Source organism: Uloborus diversus, chromosome 4 (assembly GCF_026930045.1).
Source record: "Uloborus diversus isolate 005 chromosome 4, Udiv.v.3.1, whole genome shotgun sequence".
NCBI lineage: Eukaryota > Metazoa > Arthropoda > Arachnida > Araneae > Uloboridae > Uloborus > Uloborus diversus.
Window position 1 is genome coordinate 71,605,321 of NC_072734.1, and position 17,416 is coordinate 71,622,736.

Sequence of the window (17,416 nt, forward strand, 5' to 3'; positions counted from 1 at the left end):
TTTTTTTTTTTCAAGCAGTCATTTTCATACTCAAATGCAATGAACATTGAAACAGATTACAAAGTATTGTCGCAGATTTTGATGGGAGGAGGGGGTCATGACCCCCCTTTCCTCGTATACACTTCTTGCGGTTTCGATCAAGTTTTTTATTTTTTCGAGCAAACATTCAAATACTGTTGCGGGTTGGGAGGGGGGGGATGTTGTGACCCCCTAACTTGTATCCGCCACTGCGTCTACCCCCCAACAAGCCGTCCCTCAATTACTCACGATTTGTGTTTAATTATATAGCACTAACAGTGCAAAACATATTTCTTGCTCTTAATAATAATTGTCAGAATTAATTTTGTACTTTTAATATAATTTACACAACTCTTTCTCATCATACAACTGACTGTAAGTGCTATGATATATTTTTTGTAGATTTAACTAGTTTGTATTAATTGTTGCATGTCTTACTATCATTTTTTGTCTTATTATAGTACCAAAATGTTGCGAAATTATTCCTATTAAATTGTATTCATGATTTGCGGTTCAGTAGTTTCAATATATTCGTGGGGTTCGTATTCTTTTGTATTGCTTAAATTAGACGCAATGCCAAAAGAATTCCCTGATCCATTAATAAAAACTTTGTTAGAGATTATCATCTATGTAAGTTTGTAGTGTAGTATATTGAAAAATGTATATCAAATATTGACAAAAAGATCGATGTTTTACTACATCGATGTTCGGAAACATCGATGTTTTTTGATCGATGTATCAATACCATCGATGTTTTAATTTCCAACATCGATGTTCTGAAACATCGATGTTTTGCCATCGATGTCGCACCACTAGGCTGTAAGGACAATATTCCGAAATTGAAAGTGTTCTGAAACCCTGCCATTCTTTGAAACACCCTGTATATCAAATCGAAGCGTTGATCCTAGTTTTGTTCCTTTATCATTTTCTGTCTTTCATAAGAACGTAAGTCAAAGGAAGATGTATCGTTTTGCAATTAATGAGTTTGAAGATCTCATGCGTAATTTGACACTGACGTGAATCAATAATCATCAGTATGTTGAACTAATTCGTTCATATATTGTTATTTTGTTTTCACGCGAGCAAATGAACAATGCTCAGTGAAATGTGGAGTGAGAAATATAACAATAATTGCACGAATTCAAACTAAAATGATGTGACAACTTGTGTCAGTGAGTAGAATTCAATCTGACCGATATCAACTGGTTTACCTTTCTTTAAAAAAAACCTATCTCTTGTTGCACTGCAACGGCACAATACTTTTAAACAAGGTGTATTTAAAGTGGATCATATAATAACGGAAATCCTGATCAAACAATATCATCTCTTTATTCCTTTGTTGAAATATGAAATAATTTATTGTTACGACGTTCTAAATAGGTGTCCACGTAATTTATTTATGAATATTATGTGATATATTTTTGAACAGATGTATTGTGAGCTTATGTCATTGTAAGTTATTGTGTTTAACCATTTTCATTTTAAAATGTAGCTAAAAAATCATGTAACATTATGGTATTATAATCGTTCATGTCACTGCAGGAAAAAGTAACATATTGTATTTATACGCTTTATATTGGTGAAAAAATTATAAGTATGTTGAACATACCCACATTTAATATAAAACAGCTATTGATTCTATTTTATAAATTTAGTTTGATAGTTCGTAGCTTTAGTGTCAAACTGCACTGCCCACAGATCTACTGGTTTTAGATAAGTATTTTAATGGTCGTATTTATCAATTGATTCGTTCCTCAGTCAGATACCCTAAAGCTACACGCCCGCCATTTTGGGGCTAAACTCCGCTTTCTTCCTATGTCTACTATGATCAGAGGTCGGAAGTAGCTACATTTTTTAGGAGTTTGTAGTGTAGCGCACTCCTTTTTTTAAAAAAAAGTAGAGTAGCGAGTAGTTCGACACAAAAAAATAGTTTATAGCGATTTCTGGAAATTACTTTAAAAACATTTTATCACTAGCGTAAGAAAGGAGATGGTGTCCAGATCCAGACCCCCCAGCTTGAAGTTCAAAATTAATTAATTAAATCCCGCAAAATATAAGTTCCTATAAAATTAATTCCAGTATAAAAATTCAAATTTATATTTCTTTTTAAAAGATGTTTTCCTCATCTAATCAATTTTATGTACATCAATGTCGATGTAAAATGTAAATCAAATTATGTGACTGCTTCTATTTACATTTCTCAAATAGCCGAATGGCAAAAATGAATCTTTCAACTTTTTAATCTTTTCCTTTTGCGATTATTTGTAAAAATGGTTTAAAAAAGAAAAAGAAAAAATGATAATTCTAAGTAATATTTCTTGTTCAAATGAGGTTAATTTGAATTAATTAATTTATTAATCTGAGCAACTTTTCGAATTTTTTCGTTCAATCAACGGTGTGTGTGTCTGCTTTTTATTTATTTATTTTTTTTAAACGTCGCAAAGTAGTGACAACGTTTCAAAAGTAGTTTGTAGTCGCTGCATTTAAAACAAAAGTAGTTGTATTTAACCACATTTGTAAGAAAGTATTTTTAGTTCACTACAAAGAAAATGTACTGTTTCCAACCACTGGCTATGGTGAAGTAGCACGTTTTGCTTCTCGATTGTGATGCTCCTTCTTGGTTGTAGAATATGGACTAAATAAAAATGACATCATCAAGAAGCAAACTACTATCTCTACTTCATCGAAGTACACATAAGGAAAAATAGGCAGTTAACCCCAAGATGGCGGACGTGTCACCTCTTAAGCTACGATTAGGGCTTTAAGATACCCAAGCTGCCGTTGAAATTTTCAACCAATCAGAAGGTATCTAATCGCCGATTCCAGGATCTGACGAAGGTTCGAATCGCCTGGTGAATGTGATTATACGTACCTAATAATATAAGAGTTATTTGGGAACTAAACCCATATGGTTTTAATCCATATAAACACAAAATTTAATGATTTGGGTGGCAACGTCAATTAATAGCAGCTTGGTCGTTCTTTTTTTGTATTTAGTATTGTTTGACATAAAAGGGATGAGTAGTTTTCTTTTTGTACTATTCACCGTATACACTCGCGTATAAGGTGAGGGATCGTTGAAAAAATTTGGAAATTGAAAAGGCTGAACCAACTTATGTGTAGGTTATTCAAAATATTACTCATCAAGTTGTTGATATTCATGTTCTTTAAAGAAAACAAATAATAATATGCAAAACTCACAAGTTCTAAAAAATATACTGCTTTTACTTGAAAGTTAAAATTTATTAATGAAACCTGTTGTTAAAATATAGAATGTTGTTTGGAATTTGTATTTGCAATGCTCAGTTGATTGCAAATCCAATATTTCTTCTGCACCTTTATTATACGTGTCTTCGGATTGTATAACATTATCAGCTTATAAGGACGATTCACCAGAATTTGAAAAATAAAGAGGAAATCAGGAAAGTGCAACTTGACACTTGAACATGAAAATTCAATGTTTTCCAAAATCACATACTCAAGAAATTATTGGTTCTAGTTATACACGAGTAAATCTTTTGAGTGGTGTATACGGTATGTTTTAAGCGTAAATTGTATTTGCATTATTGATTTTTAGCTATTTTGTTTCAAGGTTATGTTAAAAAAGACATTCATTAGTTGCGAAAATTAAAAAGAGTAGATTTTGTTAATTAAGAAATAACGAACTAAAATGAAAAACATATTATTTTTTACTATTATGCCCATTATACAATGCATTTTTGTACAATTTGTGTGTGATTACTTGGTGCTTGATGTAAACATTTTCAGTCTTCTCTAAATGTTTTCATTTTTGGAATCGACTTTGTCTCAAAATTATGTTTTGTTATGATCAGTGAAGTCGACTGATAGGATCGTGTTAGGTACTTGACATAAACGTCTTCTCTTAAGTGGAGAAATTAAAAGTTGGTTGAATTGTTCACGCCTGGTTATTTACTGTTACTCGTCCAAAGGTTTTGAATCAAAGATCTCTTTGTAAAATAACTTCAAGGTTGGTGCTTTCGCACAAATTTCTTCAGTCAAAAATCATACTCTAAACAAAAATATAAAAAATTAATATTTTAATTTTCTTTTTTATTTCTTTGAAATAGAAAATCATTCATTAACAAAAATTAAACCATATGTAAAATGTTCCGATTACTTCAGTCTTGAAATAAAGGGTAAACAATTTAATATAATTTTTTGCAGAAAGTGACCGCCCTAAGCCAGGGCTAAGGCAGAAATACATAAAGTACACCGCAAGTTCAGTCATTCCATCCGAGGACTGCAGTTTCCTCCTTTTTAGCACTCATCAGCCCGGCGTAGGAGTGCCTGAGCTGGAGATGAAAAACCTATTAAGGAAGCCTAGAGTGCCAAAAAAAAGTGGTAGCTAATACAGAATCATCCCGGAATAGGAAGTACCTAAGCTGGAGGCCAAGAGAGCGAAACAAACTGGTAGCTAAGAGCAATAACTTACTGCAAAATCCCTAGCTTTGCCATTCTTTGAGTTGAACCATCATTCTTTGAGTTGAACGCACCATTGCTGCGGTCACTCGTCTGGTGTGCTAATTGAACATTAGCTACCAGTTTGTTTGGCTCTCTTGGCTTATTTAAGAGGTTTTTCGCTTCCAGCTCAGTTACTTCCTATTCCGGGCTGATGAGTGCTAAAAAGCACGAAACTGTAATCCTCGGCTGGAATGACTGAGCTGGCGGTGTATTTAATGCATTTCTGCCTAAGCCTTGACTGTAGGGCGGTAACTTACTGAAAATACCATGCCTTGACTTCAATCTTCAAGTTGAACCGAACCATTGCTTCGGTCACTCGTCTGGTTAGTGCTAATTCTATATTAGCTACCAGTTTTTTGGCACTCTCGGCTTCCTTAAGACGTTTTCCACCTCCAGCTCAGTCACTTCCTATACCGGGCTGATGAGTGCTAAAAGCACGAAACTGCAGTCCTCGGATGGAATGATTGAGCTGGCGGTTATTTTATGAATTTAAAAGAATACTTAGTTTGATTTCGTATTTCCATAGAAACTATTTTTCAACTCAGGATATGAATACATCCATAAGCATTTTCACTTAAAAAAATATATATTTATACTTCAACAGGTTTATTTAAATACATTTATTCATTTGTCTCTCGCACATTCGATGCTAGCATGAAAATGTTAGCACACACACATACTTGCTTACATATTTTACATTTAAACAATTAAGTCTGTCATAACAAGCCGTGGGTTTTACCGCATTCATTGATAATGATAGAACTGAAGCCATGTCGAAAAGGTTACACGGGTGGGGGGGGGGGGGGGTTGAATACAACAACAACACGTTTAATCGAACACACTGTATTCGATAAAATAATATGAATCCTTTAATTTTCTCAGTAGCATTTGAACGGATAATTCGATTAAACTTGATGGAGCTGTTGGGGTGTGTCGAAAAGGTGTAGCTATGCGATCGCACTGCTATTTGTTGCTAAATTTTCACACTACATATTGAGTATAATTTATTTGAACTTTGTTTCTAAAAATAAGAATGAATGGCTGCAACCCAAACAATGCCAGAGAAAGTGACAAAAAATAATAAATTCTTTGTTTAAAAAAGGAATTCATGAATTTTGTGCTCTTATTCCCCACTTTTAGTATGAGGACAAGAAAATGTTTTAGCACGCAAACGATAAATGTAAGCTTATCAAACAATTGAAAACTTAGTCATTTTCAGGAAGACATAAATATTGAGATCTATGTGATTTTACTGGAAAAACTATCATTATTCAATCTAAGAGTTCTCCGAAAAGTATTGTTTAGAGATCGTTCTTTAATTGAGTTCTGATTTAATGTGAGATACATGTACTGTTGCGCCAGAAAAAGAAATTTTAAACGTTATTCTCTTTTCGGACAACGTTTCTACTTAAAGGAGGATTTTAAACACATAAAGAGGCAAATACAGAAGCAAATAAACTGATGAATCTAATGTATGACCATAATGTCAGGTATTTGAGCCAAACGTTCAGTATCTTTGTGTTTTTAAAGTTGGCTGAAGCAAATAAATTGATGAACCAAATGAATGACTAAAATGTCAGATATTTGAACCAAATGTTTAGTATGTTAGTGTTTTCAAAGTTGACTGATGCTCAACAAAGTATTTGTTTTGCAGTCATTTTCTAGATGTTATTTTAGTTTTTAGCAATGTTTTATGTTTTTTGTCTTGTTATGAGCTATTAAGCAACATCAAACTGAAAAAAAAAAAATCTTCCAAATTTTATAGTGTGCTTTTGTGCGTGGGTGTGTGTTTGCTTGCTAACTTATTACTTACAACACGAGGGGTTTGCCAACTTCTTCGGAATTTGGAAGGGGTTCGTAGGTGGGAAAAAGTTGGAAACACTGCTTTAGTGCACAGATTGTAGGCATATTGATAGTAGGCATCTGTTTTAGTATGCTTGTAAAACTTGATTTCTATCATAAATATGTAATGAGGTGCGTTCAAGCAGGGACGCCCTGAACTTAAATTTTTGGGAGGGCGGAATTTTTCAGTTTGTCGAATGGACCTCAAATTTTACCGAATAATAATAATTTTGCCAAACGGCACTCCAAATTTCACCGAATAATGATAATTTTGCCGAATGGAGCTCTAAATTTCGCAGAATGATGATAATTTTGCCGAATCGTTTGACAAAATTTGCCGAATAGGGATATTTTTGAAAAGTCATAGTAACTTCCTATCGGGGAGCCCGCCCCTACGTTCAAGCTTCTTTTCCATCTATGCTGTTTTTTCTCTGATAAATTGCTTAAAAAATTTTTATTGATGTCATATTTATGTAAAATGCTTGAACATATGTACAACTTCACTTTTTTGTTGCCATCATATTCTCAGGAATTCAAAAACGCTTTAATGAATGAGAGCTCCAATTATCCAATGAAAAAATTTCTTGTGAAGAATCATGACTATATTTAACGGCTCTCATTGTTAGTCAATAAGTAAAATAGTAACTACATCCTACTATGGTGCTAATTCGTACTAATTAAACAGTCATTTGCTCATGGTACTTCAACTTTATTTCAAAAATTTCCGTTCAAGCAAGCTCTTGTTTTTAGATAAGTGTTCTTGCAGATTTGTATCACACAACTTACAAATAGCAAAGTAACTTCCATTAATTAAACGCAATGACTAAAATTTGAATGGTTAATGTTATCTTCTTGGTTCATTTTAGTCTGTATTATGAAAATAGAAAAATAATGAACTGGCTGTGTGAATTTATTCAGATTATCTCTTTAAAATTCAAAGGTTTTATACTCCGAGTCCAGATTAAAACTAGCTTAGCTTTATTTGACTTTTGCGAACAAGATTTGTCCAGTTTACAGTACTCATTTAGTTAAGACTAACTGCACTAAAATACTGAGTTTCACAAGTTAGTTCTTTAGAATTGTTTTGCAGTTGCGGTGGCTATTTACTGAACTTGCAAAATCACGTTGTCCATTCAGTTGCTTTGTGTATGGTAAAACTCGGCTGTTTGCAGTAAAGCTCTTCTGTCTCCGCTGGAGACACATTTTACTACATTTTAGGTAATTCAATTAGAAAAGAGTTCTTTTACATGCAATGAGAAAATATCACCGCATTTTTTTTTTTTTAGTAAGACAAGTTTGCAGTCCTTTTTGACAGCTAATCCACTTACCAGTCATGATGTCCGTCCAGGTACTTCATTGCCCAGGTTCCTTGATTTCTCTAACAGGACATCCATCAACTCCAATTGCACATGCAAACTGACATCTTTTACTTTTAATGACGTTTTCGTCAGGGATTAATGTCGATGATCGCTGGCACGTCATGCTGGAGACATAAGTTTGAAATGTGTTACCAATAATGGGATGTTTTTTGGCCATTGAAAATTTTGGCGAAATTATAAATCTCGTCAAATATTTAGTCGCCAGTTATAAGTGTTACTAAGCAAAACAGGTTTCAAAACTGTACACGGCAGTTTTCCCAGTACTGCAATGTTTTTTAAGTAATCCCTTTAATTATACTAACTGCAGTTACTGATAAATAAACCACACTAAGAAGAACGTTTTGAAGCAATAGTAGTTTCTTTTCAAAAATCGTTTAAGCTCCTACCTATTATAATTACTTCTAATATTTGCCTCAGAAAAAAAGCTCCTGCCCAGTAATACGCATCATGCCGCTTTGCTGAATTAAAAATAAAATCAAAATTGTCATGAGAAAATTTGTTGCTGTATTTTTGTGATCAACTGCGTGTCGTCATCTGCTTCTGGAGCAAATTTGAAAAAATAAAAAAAAAATAAATAAACAACATCGGGGGGCACGTACAAAATTCTTTGAATCAAATGCGATCAATGTATCATCGGTTTTGTCAAATTCAACATAAGCGATTCAACTCCTGTAGGTTGAACAGAATCTGAAAATTGAAGAAGTTTTATATGTGTACTGAGCTTTCATCACACTTACTGTAACGAAACAGCTAGGTTTCCATTTTACATAAAACTATCCTGGTTGATATTTGATTATTAATATTAAAGTAGTTGGGGATTTGTCAAATGCTTATGATATGTTAGATTGATACCTTTAGAATGGATATAAATATGTAGTTTGAAGTCGGTAACAAAAGGATTAAATAACCTACTTTACTTAGGGAGTGATTGATCCATGTTCTTAAGAATGTTTTGAAAAAATTACGTATGTAATTCCTGTTATTTGCAACTTGAAAAGAAGCAGGATTTTGATACCGGGGAAGAGCTTTGTCCCAGCACTTCCTTGACGAAATCTGTGAAAAAATATCTTTTTGTTTTCTTAGTGATTGGTAATTAGGGTTAAATTCCTGAAATATTTGCCATAGACGAGACCTCGGGTGACTGACTTGAACGTCTTTGAGATCGAATGTTTACGATTATGTGAACAATGTGTCGTTATCTTCCTCCAAAAATTTTTTCATGATCATGAGAGACGTTTCTGAAGTTGGAGCCTTTTTCATTATAGAGGGTTGATAGTGGAATTTCTGCAAAAGATAACCTTAAAAAACCCTTCAGTTTGTAAGTCTGTCAAAGAAGAACGATGTTTATTCCATGCATAGAGTAAAGAAATTACATAGAGAGGCCCCGTTATACTAAGAAATTGAAGCCGGAAGTTGCACCGCTGCATCCCAAGATCCTTAGCTTCTTGCTAAATATCTTAAGATACATTTTGATTCAAAGCATTCAATTACACAATCTCAATTGGTTGTTAATTTAAATTTAGATACTGTTGCAAGTTTATGAAGCACGTTTTTGAAATTGCATTAACACATGAATTAAAATGCAAACCAATCCGCCAGCTATTTTATCCGGTGTCTTTGCGAGATTGGTGAAAACTATTCTCGCGCAGCGATCATGTTATCATAACCCCGCTCATCATTGCACCGCTGTATCCCAAAATTCTGGCTTCAATTTCATCTCCCTTTTACCATAGATAGGGCCGCTCTATATAAATTTCTTTCCTCTATGATTCCATGTTACTTTTAGAAAAGAAAAGGCAGATCCACGTGAACGAGCTGTAAGACCGTTGTCCAATAACGTACGTACAGTCTAAAAACTGCTCGACTTGTTGACTAACACTGTTATGTGCTTCCTTAAATACGGTAGAACCTTGGTTTTCCGAAACTTTATTAACCGAAAACTCGTTTGACCGAAGTAGGTTTGTTAAATTTTATTTGTTTATTTTTGGTAAGTAAACAACACCAGTTCAAAGTCACCAGAATCAGCTGTTTCTACTGCAGACACGAATTATCCATGGGTATTTCTATCATATCTTTTTATCTGTTTTTTTATTTATTTATTTATTTTAATAACTATAAATAAATTTGTGGAACAGTATTTTTTTTTTTTTTTGAAGCAAAATATTTTTGTGCGGAGACTTTGATTTTTTTTTTATTATTATTATTTTTTTCTTTCTTTCTTTCTTTCTTCCTTTTTTTTTTAGTGACGGAGGTGACGTTGTTGTGTTTTAATTGTTTCCAAAAACAATGAAAAATGATCGTAATTATAAAGTTATAATATTTCTGATTTTGATTGTTGCCAACCACAATGAAAAATAATAGTAAGTTCGCTAGATTTAATGACTTTGATTTAAAAAAATCGTTTTAAAGGGTTTATTTAAAAAGATAACGTGCATAAAACGGAACTTTTACATCTTTAAAAAATGAAAGATATCTTAGGTGTATCTTGGTTATCTTGGTCTTCTCAAATTCTATGACTTCATCTATCATTTTTTGTGATTTTACTGTTAATAAACGTTTTGAAATAACTTGTAAATACAATGTTGTAAATAAAATCCAAGGTACAAATGGTGTTTCGTTTTTTTATAGAATAAGCAAAAAAAAAAAAAAGAATAATAATAATAATAACATGGACTTAGAAAATACTTTTATTTTCTCAACACTTATTTTTTTTATTAATTTTTTTAAATGTCCGATTTTTCAAACAAGGCGTGGTCTTCATGACGTCACAATGATGTACTTTGCTGCATCTTTCTACTACGTTTCCACGTTGTTATAATCACGCAGCGAACTAAAATTGCCTTCTACGCTTGCTATGAACCATATCGTTGCCAATACACGTGAGTAAAGATGCGAATTAAATATTTTGTTCTGTGAATGGCAACATTGAATGGCATTTCATCATTTGTGAAGTCACACGACAGAAGTGTAAACAATGAAAGCGAAACAATTTAAGTAATTTTTTTTAATTATTAAACTTAAATAAATTATTTAAAAAATGGTCAGATCCTATGTTTTTAAGCATGCTCTTTCAGCAAAAAAAAAAAAAATACTTTTAAAATTTTGGAAACGACCCCATTGTAATTTTTTAATCCTTCTTTCATCGGAGTTCAGTTATCAAGGCTAAACCACACAATCACTCCAAAGCACTTTGACACGTCCGTTTTCATCCGACTACTCGATTTTTTTGGTCAGACACCTGAACTGCAGGTCGAAGCTTTCTAATTGGTTGAAGAAGGCTGTTTGGGTGTTTGACCGAGGGTCAAAGCGTCTAGTCAATGGTTGTTAATTGTCAAGTTTTTGATTCTTTGTTTCTTTAGAAATCTTCAGAGAAGATTGCAATGAATTAGAGTCCATCGGAGTTCAAGTTATCGAAGCTAAACCATACTTATTCCACACACTTATTCATCAGAGAATCGTTCTTTTTTTTTTTTTTTTAACTGAACACTGAACTCGTCCATTTGAACGACTTCGTTTGTTTAAAAAAGTTGCATGTGATCTATCTGCGCGGTTTACTCACGTACAATGAAAATGTTTCGTTGGGCCAGTAATATTCTTTTAAGGAAAAATTGCAATTACCTAACAGTAAGAAAATATGCTCATAAAATTCAATAAAAAAAATATTTTATGTAGGTTAAGATATGTAAAGCAAATATAGAATACGTATAATGAAAGCTATTTTTCGGTGAACGAGTGGTGAGACTTCTGTTTTCTGTTCTAAAAGTCGTTATTTGATTACAGCATGGTACAAAATTAGCTACTTAAATTTGATTTGATGAAAAATATATAAATAAAATTTACGTGACGTCAGAAAAAAATGATTAATCGATCTTAAAAAAATCACCGAATACCGTCCAAATAAAACAATTTCATTATCAAAAAGAAGAATAATAATAAGCAAAATGTGAACTTATATGTAATAGCGCATTAATCCTACAAATTTGAACATTCTTTCTCTGTAAGTGTTATGTGGTCACAGATGTAAACAAAACAAAAAATGATTTTCAATGTGTATTAAATGAAAGTAATATCAAAAGACATTTAAAAATAATTTGGAAATTGAAAGAGAGAAACCTGTAAAGTAAATAATTGTCGAAAAGAACGACCGTTCATTTTTAAGAAATCAAACTGCACTGTTCATTTTAAAGAGTCTGTCATTTAGACAAGTACGTTCACGAACAACAGGAAGTAGTCTAAGTTCTAACACAAAACTAGGAAACCACGCTAATAGTGCAACAATGAAAAAAATTCAAATAAGTAGCATTTGAAAGTGCATATTCAGACATTTTTTTGGCACAAAAAGTATTTGCTGTCGTGCCCCTGTTACCGAGATATATCTTAAATTCAGCTGTCATTTTTAGAAAAGCACCAAATTTCAAGGTTTGGCGATAATTTGAAGATACCGAGTGATTTCACGGTCTGTATATGGCAAAACATCCATCTGCAAAGCTTGTGGAAGATGACTTCCATTATTCGTTGGAACTCGCTAAATTTAGCGACTTTTCTTTGTTTTTGACAGACTTGCAGTCTTCATATTTCGATAACGGGGTTGCGAGACCAAATAATTTATGCGTCCAAAAACATATTTTACTTGGCTCTTTCAATTGTTAGTTGTTTCAAGTTTTTCATTACTATATTACCATACAGTCCAAGTAGCAGTGGCGCAGCAAAGTTAGGGTTTTGGGGGGTGAAAACACCCCCAGAGCCATTGACATACCTGCCAACTCTACTGGATTTTCCGGGAGACTCCCGGATTTTTGACATTTCTCCAGGTCTCCCGATTTTTATTGAAAATCTCCCGGTTTTTATTAATCTCTAAAAAAAATCCTTCCATTTAGGAATTTTCTTGAAAATGAAAACACCAAACCCCTTTAAAATAAATTTTTACATCATTTTAGCGCTTTTACTCCATGGTTTGAAAGTTTCCCACTCAATTTCAAACTTTAGCACATTGGAATTTGGCAACATCAGTTCTTGTTTACATTTGCGATCTCGCTTCGCGCACTCATCGCTAAGCCTATGTTGCTTAATTACAACATTTCTTCCTGTACACAAAACGACCGCTATTATCGGGCACTTTGCGGCCGAAAAAAGTAGATTAAATCTTGTTGAAGACCTGAAAAAAAACCTGTCTATGATTGAATTTTTACAGATAATTGAAATTCTTTTTTTCCCTAAATAACTTTTCATTGAAAAAGTATTACTTTAACTTTTATTCTTCCATTTAATAATTTCATTAATTAAACTCTGTATATGACTCAAGGAACTTGCATATGATTGTACTTTAAGAGATGGTATAACTTTGATATACCCCCCCCCCCAAAAAAAAAAATTACGCGCAAAATCTGGCACTCCCTACGGACTTTTTAGGGTTGCTGTTTCTTATTTTTGTGTTGCACATTTAGGTTTTTTCAGCTTTTAGGTTTTTGCTGTTGCCAAATTTAGTATTTTCTTGTATTTTGTACCATAAGTGAGAAAAAAAGTGGCCAAATTTCCGATTTGGGGGGAGTATATCAAAGTAGTTCCTAAGAGATAATAAAAAATCCCCATATTCCCCTCAATAACATGGAAAAAAGCGATATTGCGCTACATTGAAAAAATCTACTGGATTTTTTTCTTTGGATGTTGGCAGGTATGCATTGATTTTGGCATAAATGCAAATTCTAACACAGTAGTTTATGCATATAAAAGGGCTATTTTGATCCAAAACCCCCCTTCAGAAGGTATTTTTTATCAAAAAACTCCTTTAGAAAGTATTTTTGATCAATGTTTTTGATCAAAAAACCCTCCAGTAGGTATTTTTTATCAAAACAAAACTCTCTCCAGAAGGTATTTTTGATCACCCCCCCCCCCCCCTTCAGAAGATGTTTCTGGCTGCGCTTATTTATGTTCACATACAGTTCGATTTTGCAGGGAAGAAGGAGAGCAAATAAATTTAATTTTTTCATTTATTAAATCTGAAATTATTGTTACTTTTGTTTGGAATCGGCTTACATACTACATACATAGAGTTTTAGTCAATTTAAAAAAAAAAAAAAAGGGCAAAGAGAGGGGTTCGGACCCCCTGGACCCTTCCCTTCTGTGTGCCACTGACTGCAGTTCAAAATTAAAGACTGAGAGCATGTAAGCTTAGTTCTGGAGGACCTTTTTGTTTAGTAAATGAGATTTCTCACCGTCATTTTGCAGTTTCCGCTTTGTACACTTTTTCTTAATCTTCGTGATAGAGATAAATTGTTTTACCATAATTCGTTCCGAATCATTCTTTTCGGCCTTTCCTCTCACGAACACACACTTGTGGATTCACGGAGAATCCTTCACGATCTCTTGTGTCCCTTTCATTGTGAAAACGTAGCGGCTGAGGATGGAAAATCTCCCCAGAGTGAGGGTGGGGCTGTACATTAGTGAAAGGGTGAGGACATTCCGACTCTGAGCAACAGCCTGGTGCTCTTTGTCGTTAATAAAGAAGTGGTGCTTTCGCAGATTAAACTTGCAGTTGTTTATGCACGTGACATTTTGTGTGTAAAAATTTTAAATGAAACTAGCTGCGTCGCCCGGCTTTGCACGGTCCACCTCGAAAATCGAGTTCAACACTCAGGCTTGAACCAAAATAAAATAAAAAGTCAGTGAAATTTTGCGGCAGATTGTGGAAAAAAACCCAAAAAGTAAACATTTTAAATCCACTAGTGTGATTACAGGAAAAGCCTCAAAACAAAAACAAGAATTTTACCTGTTCGTATTCGAGAAAAAAAATGGCAACAGATCTTTTATCTCAATGATTTTGTTCACGCTATACATTTTAATAAAAGCATTGTTGCGGAAAGTTGAGATGAAGCACTGAATCATAATTTGAATGGAGGAAAGCCTTCGAAAAATAGGGATTTTATGTCGAAATTTAAGTGTGGTAATTAATAGTTTTTAAGTGTTATCTCTGCTAATTATTATCAGAGGACTATGTTAAATAGCCAAATATGAAGACGGGAAGATTACGAATCCATCCATACCTGGTTCGATGGTCAGTTCACTGTCTTTCGGGAGAAGATGCTTGGACATACATAGATACATAGGTACATAGCTCAATTTTTAGCCTACTTTCCCAGTAAAAGTCAGAAAAAGAAGAAAAAAGCATGAAAGAAGGCTTAATGCATCTTAAAAATATCCCGAAAAACAAAAAAAAAGTCAAAAATAAATAAAATAGTTGGATAAATATTGAAAAATTAAAAATTGGAAAGTAGGGTATTGAGATGGGGAAAAATGTCTGTCGGTCTGTCTGTCTGTCCCCCCTAGTAACTTTTGAATGAGTCCGATTCGAACAAACTTTTTTTTGTTCGAAAGATCTCGGCGAGGACACCTCATTCCCATATTTCACTTTTTGATTTGAACTATTTTTTGTTCAATTTTGAACGGTTCAAAAAAACTTAACATTAGCGCCTACGGGGAAATTCAAGGCAATTCCGAACTGTGAGGCGAATTTGCTTCAAACAAACTTTGTGGGAAAAAACTTTTGATGAAAAATTTGTAGATAAAATATCTTTTTCATTTGAACAATTTTCCGTTCAATTTTGAACAGTTCAAATCCCTTAACATTAGCGCCTACGGGGAAACTGAAAGTCAATGTATATTCTGTACTTGAAGGCGGATTTACTTCAAACAAATTTTGTTGGAAATAGCTCTTGACGCCAAACTCCAAACTCCGATTCCGAGAATTTAGGGGCACCTAACTCCGACTCCTGTGCCCGATAATTAATCGGACTCCGACTCCCCGACTTCGACTCTGACTTCTTAGCTTTGGCAAAAATTTATACACGGAGGACAGATGACTGACTCCGATTCTTGGATATTCGACTCCGACTCCTTTATCCCAAAATGAGATTGACTTCGACTCCGACTCCGCAGCTATGGTTTTAACTATGAAATAATTATTGTTGATATGACTTGTTTTTATTTTCACGCTGAAGTTTTAATTTAGGCATTCAGTTTTCGGCGAATAAACTCGAAGTCATTCATGTTGTATGCGCAGACGATTTTTTTTTTTTTTTTTTTGACAATGAAAATTATTTCTTTGAGTTGACATTTTATTGTTTTTATTTATTTTGGTAATTGCATTAATTCATTTAAAAAATTATTTTTGGCAACAAAAGAAAAAGAAACGAATTTTTTTTTGATATGTTGTATTTATTTTAATAAACTTATTAATTTTAATTATTATTTTTTCGTTTTGTAAAGCTATTAAAGAATTTTTTTAATCGAAAAAAAGTGTATAAGCTGCTTTGTTTAAAAGGTGCTGCTATTTTTTTTTTTTAAAGATGAGTGAGGAATATTTTATTCCTTGAAATCAGCTTAAAATATTTAAAAAATATTTTTGAAACAATTTGCGATTTCAGCTATTTTTGAGAATATTGATCAGGTACTAGAAAGTTGTATGGGTATATGGGAAAGTAGGCTCGTTTAGTTCTAGACAGAACTTCTTGTTAATTATATAAGATTTTGCGAGGGAAAAAAACTTGAATCGTAGGAAAAACAATTGATCTAACATTGAACAAGATAAATAAATACCTTTGTGCTGAACAGTAAAGTAAGACAAACAACGTTAAAAAAAGCACAAATTTGCCAATTACAGCAGACATGTGTTTCGGCGTTACAGGGAACGCCTTTTTTCAATGCAAAAAGTAATGAGCTTATGGATGAAAAGACATCCGACAAAAGCGAGTGCTTGTCGGATGCTTTTGTCGGATGTCTTTTCATCCATAAGCTCATTACTTTTTGCATTGAAAAAAGGCGTTCCCTGTAACGCCGAAACACATGTCTGCTGTAATTGGCAAATTTGTGCTTTTTTTAACGTTGTTTGCCTTGCTTTAACAATGAACAGTTTAACTGCAGTCAGTGGCACACAGAAGAGGAGGGTCCAGGTTTTCCGAACCCCTCACATCACCCTTATTTTTTTTTCATTGACTAAAATGTTATGTATGTAGTACGTAAGCTGATTCCAAGCAAAAGTAACAATAATTTCAGATTTGATAAATGAAAAAATTAAATTTATTTGCTCTTTTTCTTCTCCTGCAAAATCGAACTGTATGTGAACATTAATTGTTCTATACTGATGATTTTGGGTCTCTGTTTTTATTTTGAATCACTAGAAAAATAAATACTTTCATTCTTGCGCTTTCTGGTATTTTAATTAAGTATTTGTAACTAATAAGTTTCTTTTATTAACTAACACTAAATAATTACTTAATATTTTTCTTAATGCTTTTTGTTCCCAACAATCGATAAATACAAAATAATATGTTTGGATGCTTGCTGGAGTATGATATGAGAATCTTAAATTGTTTTAACTAGAACATCTTTCAACCGAAGTCAGGCTTCTTAATTAATTTAATTTAATTGTTTTGGTAATTTAGTTATTTTGTTTCTGAAAAATTCAAGTTTTCATCATTAAAGATTGCAGCCAGTTTTTGAAACAGTGTGTGTGTGTGTGTGTGTGTGTTTTTCCTCGGAACTTTTTTTTTGTCTCGAATTCAGTTTGGTACTTTATGTTTCTAAAACTTAAAATTGTGCGTACTTTTTCCGTCTATCCTCTCAGATATTTTATTTATACTAAATATCTTACGAAAAGAACACTAATAAATCAGAATATTTCAAAAGTTATTCATAATACA